This window comes from Macaca nemestrina, chromosome 10 (genome assembly GCF_043159975.1).
Source record: "Macaca nemestrina isolate mMacNem1 chromosome 10, mMacNem.hap1, whole genome shotgun sequence".
In the NCBI taxonomy this organism is placed as follows: domain Eukaryota; kingdom Metazoa; phylum Chordata; class Mammalia; order Primates; family Cercopithecidae; genus Macaca; species Macaca nemestrina.
Genome location: NC_092134.1, coordinates 51,466,972 through 51,473,650, shown reverse-complemented (window position 1 = coordinate 51,473,650; position 6,679 = coordinate 51,466,972).

Below are 6,679 nucleotides of genomic sequence, written 5' to 3'. Positions count from 1 at the left end.
ATTATCCCACAATTCTTAGATATTCTATTTCAAATTTTAATCTAATTTTCTTCTTGATTTGCAGTTTGGGAAGTTTCTATAGACTTATATTCAAGCTCACCCGTTATTTTCTTAGTTGAGTTCAGTCTACTGAAAAGCCCTTCAAAGATATTCATTTTTGTTTCCATCTCGCTGCTTATATTCCTCATCATTTGTACATTTTTCTACTAATAATAGTTATTTTAAATTCCTGGTTTAGTAATTCCAAAGCCTCTGCCATACTTGAGTCTGGTTATGATGCATGCTTTGCTTCTTCAGATTGTTTTTGCTTTTTAGCATTCCTGTTAATTTTTGTTCTTGAAAACTAAACATGATATTAGTGGAAAAGACACTCAGATAAATTGGCCTTAGTGTGAGGTTTTATGTTGATCTGGGTAAGAGTTAAACTTTCTGCTATAACTTTGGAGTCAGGGGCCAGAGTTTCCTCTAGAGTCCCTGCATTTATCTTCTCTGCTTCCTTGGGTTTCCTAAGGGCTTTTTCTTAAATAGCATTTGAGGCTGGCAGTTCTTTCCATTGTAATCCCCTGTTATCATGCAGAAGCCTGATTGATTTGGTGGTAAAGTGTGGAAAAAGGGGAAGCATTTTATAATCCCATGATTAGTCTCAGTCTTTCAGTGAGCTTCCATACCAGGGACGTGACCTTCCTAAGTGCTTCTCAGCTATCTTCAGCCGTTTTAGGTGAGACGGGAAGACTAGACAGGGCTGAAGTTGGATATTTCCCTTCTCCCACGTCAGTTATGCTCCATTATGTGCCAAATAGGTTAGGCTCTGGTAAAATAGTTTCCCTTGAATGCAAGCCTTTGTTAAGAACAGAGTGCTCTGGGAATATTTAAAAATGATTACTTTTCTCCTCTCCCTGCCAGAAGCATGAGGAGACTGTTCTGTTCATCTTAAGAGAACTTGGTGGAACTCCTGGAGGTAAAACTCATGAAAGTGTGAGCCCTTTTTAAGGAGTTTTTGTCTCTCAAGCTGATCCGTGTTGTATCCAGCATATCTTCAATATCCTTTAAGTTTTCCTACTGGTTGCTGGCTCAAGCAGTAGCTTTTAATCTCAGTAAACTGGGATTTTCTATTCTTGTGTGTCTCTCCAGTCATGGGGGCAGTGGTCTGCCCTGTGACCTTTGTTCTCTAATGGATCTAATAAATGTAATGGTTTTAGTGTTTTTCCAGTTGTGAAGATGGGAGCGATGACATCTAAGTTCTCAATATGTCAGACCAGAAGATGGAAGTAGTTAAAATAGAATAGAAGTGTTTAGGTTTAAATTACATAAACAGAAAGGAATTATTATTGAAAAAAGATAATTCAGAACAAATTTGAAATCCTTTCAGATAAAAAAAGGGAAAATCACAGATAAAAATTATGAGAACCGTGTGTGTGTGTATATATGTATTTATATAAGCACATATATACACATTTATATTTATATACACATATTTATACACACATATATATTTATATGTATATATATAAGCATATGAGATATATAAGCATATACTTATATATAAGTATATATAGTGTGTATATATACTTATATGTAAGTATATATAAGTATATATATGTGTGTATATATATATTTATATATAAGTATATATATGTGTATATGTATGCGTGTGTGTGTGTGTGTGTGTGTGTGTGTGTGTGTATATATATATATATATATAAAAGCAGTTGGCCAACTGCTCGGAAAATCTAATAAACAGATACAGCTTTTAACTACAAACTATACACACACACACACACACACACACACACACACACACACACACACAGATGGGGCTCAGAAAGCAATGCCTCAAAGACTGGCACGTTAGTGTTCTGAGAGGCCTTAGAAGCTGCCTCAAAATCAAGGTCCCTCTAACCTAGTTTGTTGCCCTTCTCCAAGCAGAGACAGGGACTCTCTGGATTTTGTTATCTGGCCAAGAAAGCTTCTTTCCAAAATAAATGCACTTGTCTGACGATTTCCTCCCTTGGGACCTCATCAAATACACAGAAAACATTCATCCTCTGAGAAGAGAAGACACTGGGAGTCATCATCATGCCCAGACAGACTTTCCATCTAATCTGAAGGCAGCTCCAAGAGATAATCTAAACATTTTTATCTGCATAATAAGACCAACTTTTTTCCAATGAACCATTGTCTGAGCATTGGGTCTATTCCTTTTTCCTGAAATTAATTCCCTCCTACACCAACCACTTCCTATTCCCTTATGAACAGGACATTTAAGTCTCAACTATTTGGCCCCTCTTTGAGTTCATTTTTTGTATGACTCCCATGCACACATGTACATGTAACAGTAGTAAATGCATCATGCTTTTCTCTTATTGACCTGTTTTTTGTTATAGGAGTGTCGACTGTGAACTTTCCCCATAAGGAGGAAAAGGATCACCCTTTTCCCATGCCTGAAATACTATCTGAATGCCTTGAAGCCCTAGATGAATATGTTATTATCACTAATTTATGGTGTTGTGAGTTTCCCCCAAATAGTAGAAGGGAAGAGTATATACATGTTTTCATTTTCCATGACTCATTATCTCATCCATATACCATGTTAAAAATATACCAATTTGAGTTCAGAAGTATATTTACTGGAAAAGAGATTGAATTGACATTTGCCACAAAATTTCTGTAAAAGAAGTGGAACGACAGCAACAAAAATAAATCTTGACAACTTAGGAACTGGTAAGAGCTGCTGGAACCATATATGCAAAAATTTTCAAATATTTGTTGCTGGCAAAAAAAAAGCCCATTCTTCAAAACAATGTAATACAGTAATACACATGAAAGGCAGAAAAAAGTGAACTGGCTCTGCTTAGAGCAGAAGAGGAGGCTCATAGCTATCCACCCTCCACGGCTTCTTCTCTTTCTGTATTACATGTTCTCTTTCTGTCTTACATCTATGTGGCAGTATCTGCACATCTCCACATTTGTAGGAGCATATTTTTAGAAAGAAATTATTGAATAATAGTCTAAATATTATTGGATAGGCCATTCATTCCTACCAACATTGGAGATTCAAAAATCATATATTAATACCATTAAAACCCAGATTACTAACTGTATTATCTGAGAATTTGAATATTATAGGATTTAGAAATTTATGTATCTGCCACTACAACTGGAATATTCACATATCCATCTCCTCTTGGGGACATAAGATTAGATTCGGTTTTGATCATTTTTGTCTTAAAGCTGTGTGTCTACTGCTTTCTTGACTGCAATTTTGGGGGATGATCCTATTTAGATGATAAACCCTGTTGCAAGGCTAACCATTTAATGCCTACACCAGTAAGTGTGTCTGAATGTGACTTCACCAAGAAAATTAAACTTCTTAGTATAATTTTTTCATCTATCTATTTTCTATCTAACTCTCAAAATGCATGTAAAGGTTAATGGTAGTTATCCCTGTCATGTAATTATGAGTTACTCATTTTCTTATTTACATGTGCCTATATTATAAATATATGCAGTAGATGTATTTTCTATTTTTTTTTTACATAAGACACTAACGAACAGTGAATATTGTGACTAATTTAAAATGTTAATATATATGACATGAGACAGTTGGCCAACTGCTAGGAAAATCTAATAATAAACAGATACAGCTTTTTTTTTTTTTTTTTTTGAGACGGAGTCTCACGCTGTTGCCCAGGCTGGAGTGCAGTGGCGCGATCTCGGCTCACTGCAAGCTCCGCCTCCCGGGTTCCCGCCATTCTCCTGCCTCAGCCTCCTGAGTAGCTGGGACTACAGGCGCCCGCCACCGCGCCCGGCTAATTTTTTGTATTTTTAGTAGAGACGGGGTTTCACTGTGGTCTCGATCTCCTGACCTTGTGATCCGCCCGCCTCGGCCTCCCAAAGTGCTGGGATTACAGGCCAGATACAGCTTTTAACTACAAACTTAAACAACCAAATAATAACCTCATGTAAAAATAATAGGCTAAGCCAATTAGAGAAAAACCATTGATGATCTAAATAAATTTTATATAAGCCTCATGTGAAAGACAGTATGTCACATGCATCTTATAGAAAATTAATTTGACAGTTACAGAAAACTTCCTTCAAGAGGATGAAAAAAGAGACTCCAACAGTATTTTTATAGCACCATTGATAGGTAGTATTAAGCAACTATGTATACAAAATTGAAAAAAAAAAAACTCGTGACGTAGAAAATCAAAAACTTTTCTCAATCTATATGTACTCGCCTTTTGAAGATGTCTCATTAAAGAATACAGAAATGAAAGCCACATATAATGTGTTCAAGCACCGTAAGAATAAGTTATAATAATTACTTATACTGACTTTGGTAATATTCCAGTAAATGTTTGACAGACAAAACAGAAATTGCTCATTATCAATGATCCCCATACAAACCGGCATTCCTCAATATTATACAGCATATAATGATAAAATTGTATTGTAATGTTATAGGACATATGATATCCAGAACAAAAAGAAAGTATTAGTCATCTAAACAAATGTAAATTTATTTAAATGAAAATAACCAGATTTTATTGTTGATAAAGCAATATAATCCATCTATCCATCTGTTTGCTTGCAAACATTATATCAGACCCTATCTAAATATGTTGATACTTGCTGATAGTGCCTGAAACATTGCATCACTCGACAAATATCAGTCACCTACTCCTCTACTGTGTTCTGATTCTACATTCCCATATCTAAGCCATTTTCCTCTTTTAGAATGGAGATCAAATCTTTCATCTTCAACCTGGATTTTGCCAACATTCCTGGATCATAGCAATCTGGTCTCACTTGTCAATGTGTACTCCCTTTTTTGTTACTGTTTGTTATGTATCATCTATCTGTTAGATTTATGAATAATCACTCTCTCAACCTTCTTCTAAACATCACAAAGAAAATAATTAGATGCTTTTGAATACATATACCTTAGAGTAGTATGGAATGCAAAATTGCTTAGTAAATATTTATTCATGAAGACTAAACATAAGAAAATTGTTATTCATTTATATCTAAGAATTTATATGGAGCTTGGACCAAGATTTTTTTTCTCTTTTTTCAGACAGAGTCTTGCTCTGTCGCCCCAGGCTGGATTGCAGTGCCACGATCTCCGCTCACTGCAAGCTCCAGCCCCGGGGTTCATGCCATTCTCCTGCCTCAGTCTCCCAAGTAATTGGGACTACAGGAGCCCTGCCACCACGCCCGGCTAATTTTTTGTATGTTTAGTAGAGACGGGGTTTCACCGTGTTAGCCAGGATAGTCTCGATCTCCTGACCTTGTGATCCGCCCGTCTCGGCCTCCCAAAGTGTTGGGATTACCAGAGTGAGCCACCGCAACCAGCGGACCAAGGTTTTTATGGTCCCCTAACCAAGGGTGTGTTTCTCTAGATCTACTTTCTCACTTGCTTCACTGTTTTTTCAAGCACTTTCAATGGTTCCTACTTCTGAGCTTCTACTATGAGCCAAGCCTTTTGCGTACATCATCTTTTAATTATCAAAGTAACACTATGAGCTATAAATTACTAATCCTACATTGCAGATTAGTAAATCAAGACTTAAAGTTAACAAAACTTTAGAGACTCATGGTAGCAAAACCTAAATTAGACCTCAGTCTGCCTGACTTCAAAGTATGGTTTCTTCCAACCATACTACAATATGTACTCGTCCTTAAGCAATCAAAGTCCAGTTTTCTTTCAGGTCTCTCTTCAGTGTGAATTGCTTGGCACAGACTTTTCATAATTTTTACCATGGTGCACTCTGGATCAAATAGACATAAATACATTACTGCCCCTCCACACACGCACATACATATACAAATACTCACATACACAAAAACTCCAAGGAGTAAATATTCATTTTAAAAAACAATACAGTAATAAGAAGGGAAATATGTACCTCAAGATTCCCAAAATGTACATGAAACTAGCAATCATAATTATGCAAATTATTTGTACAACAGTCTTAGATTCTCATTCTCATTTTAAGTGGTACTTCCTTGGACTTCCTGAGAATAAGCAGAAAGCCAAGTACAAAGCCTCTTCCTCTTCAAGGCTACTCAAATAGCAAGAGAAAATTCCAGTCAAAACTGAAATTATTGTTCACACATGTTCAAAATCTTAATGACTAAAATGCTGTCAGGGGTGTGTGTGTGTGTTTGTTTGTGTGAGTGTCTGTTCACTGAATCCCCAACAACTACTGATCTTTTTACTGTCTCCATAGTTTTGCCTTTTCTAGAGTGTCATATAATTGAAATATACATTTTGCAGCATTTTTAGATTGGCTTCTTTCACGTGACAAAATATACTTAAGGTGTCTTCATCTCTTCATGGCTTGATAATTTATTTCTTTTTATCACTGCGTAATATTTCATAGTATGAATGTACCACAGTTTGTTTATCCAGTCATCTAGTGAAAAACATCTTCATTACTTCCAATTTCTGTCAATTACGTAGAAAATTGCTATAAACATTCATGTGCAGGTTTTTGTGTGGACATAAATTTTGAAATCATTTGGGTAAATACATAGAAGTGGAATTGCTGAATTATACATTAAGGCTAAATTTAGGTTTCTAAGAAACTGCCAAATTGTATCCCAAAGTGGATGTACATTTTGCATTCCTAACAGTAGTGAATAAGATCCTATTGCTGGCCAGGCGCGGTGG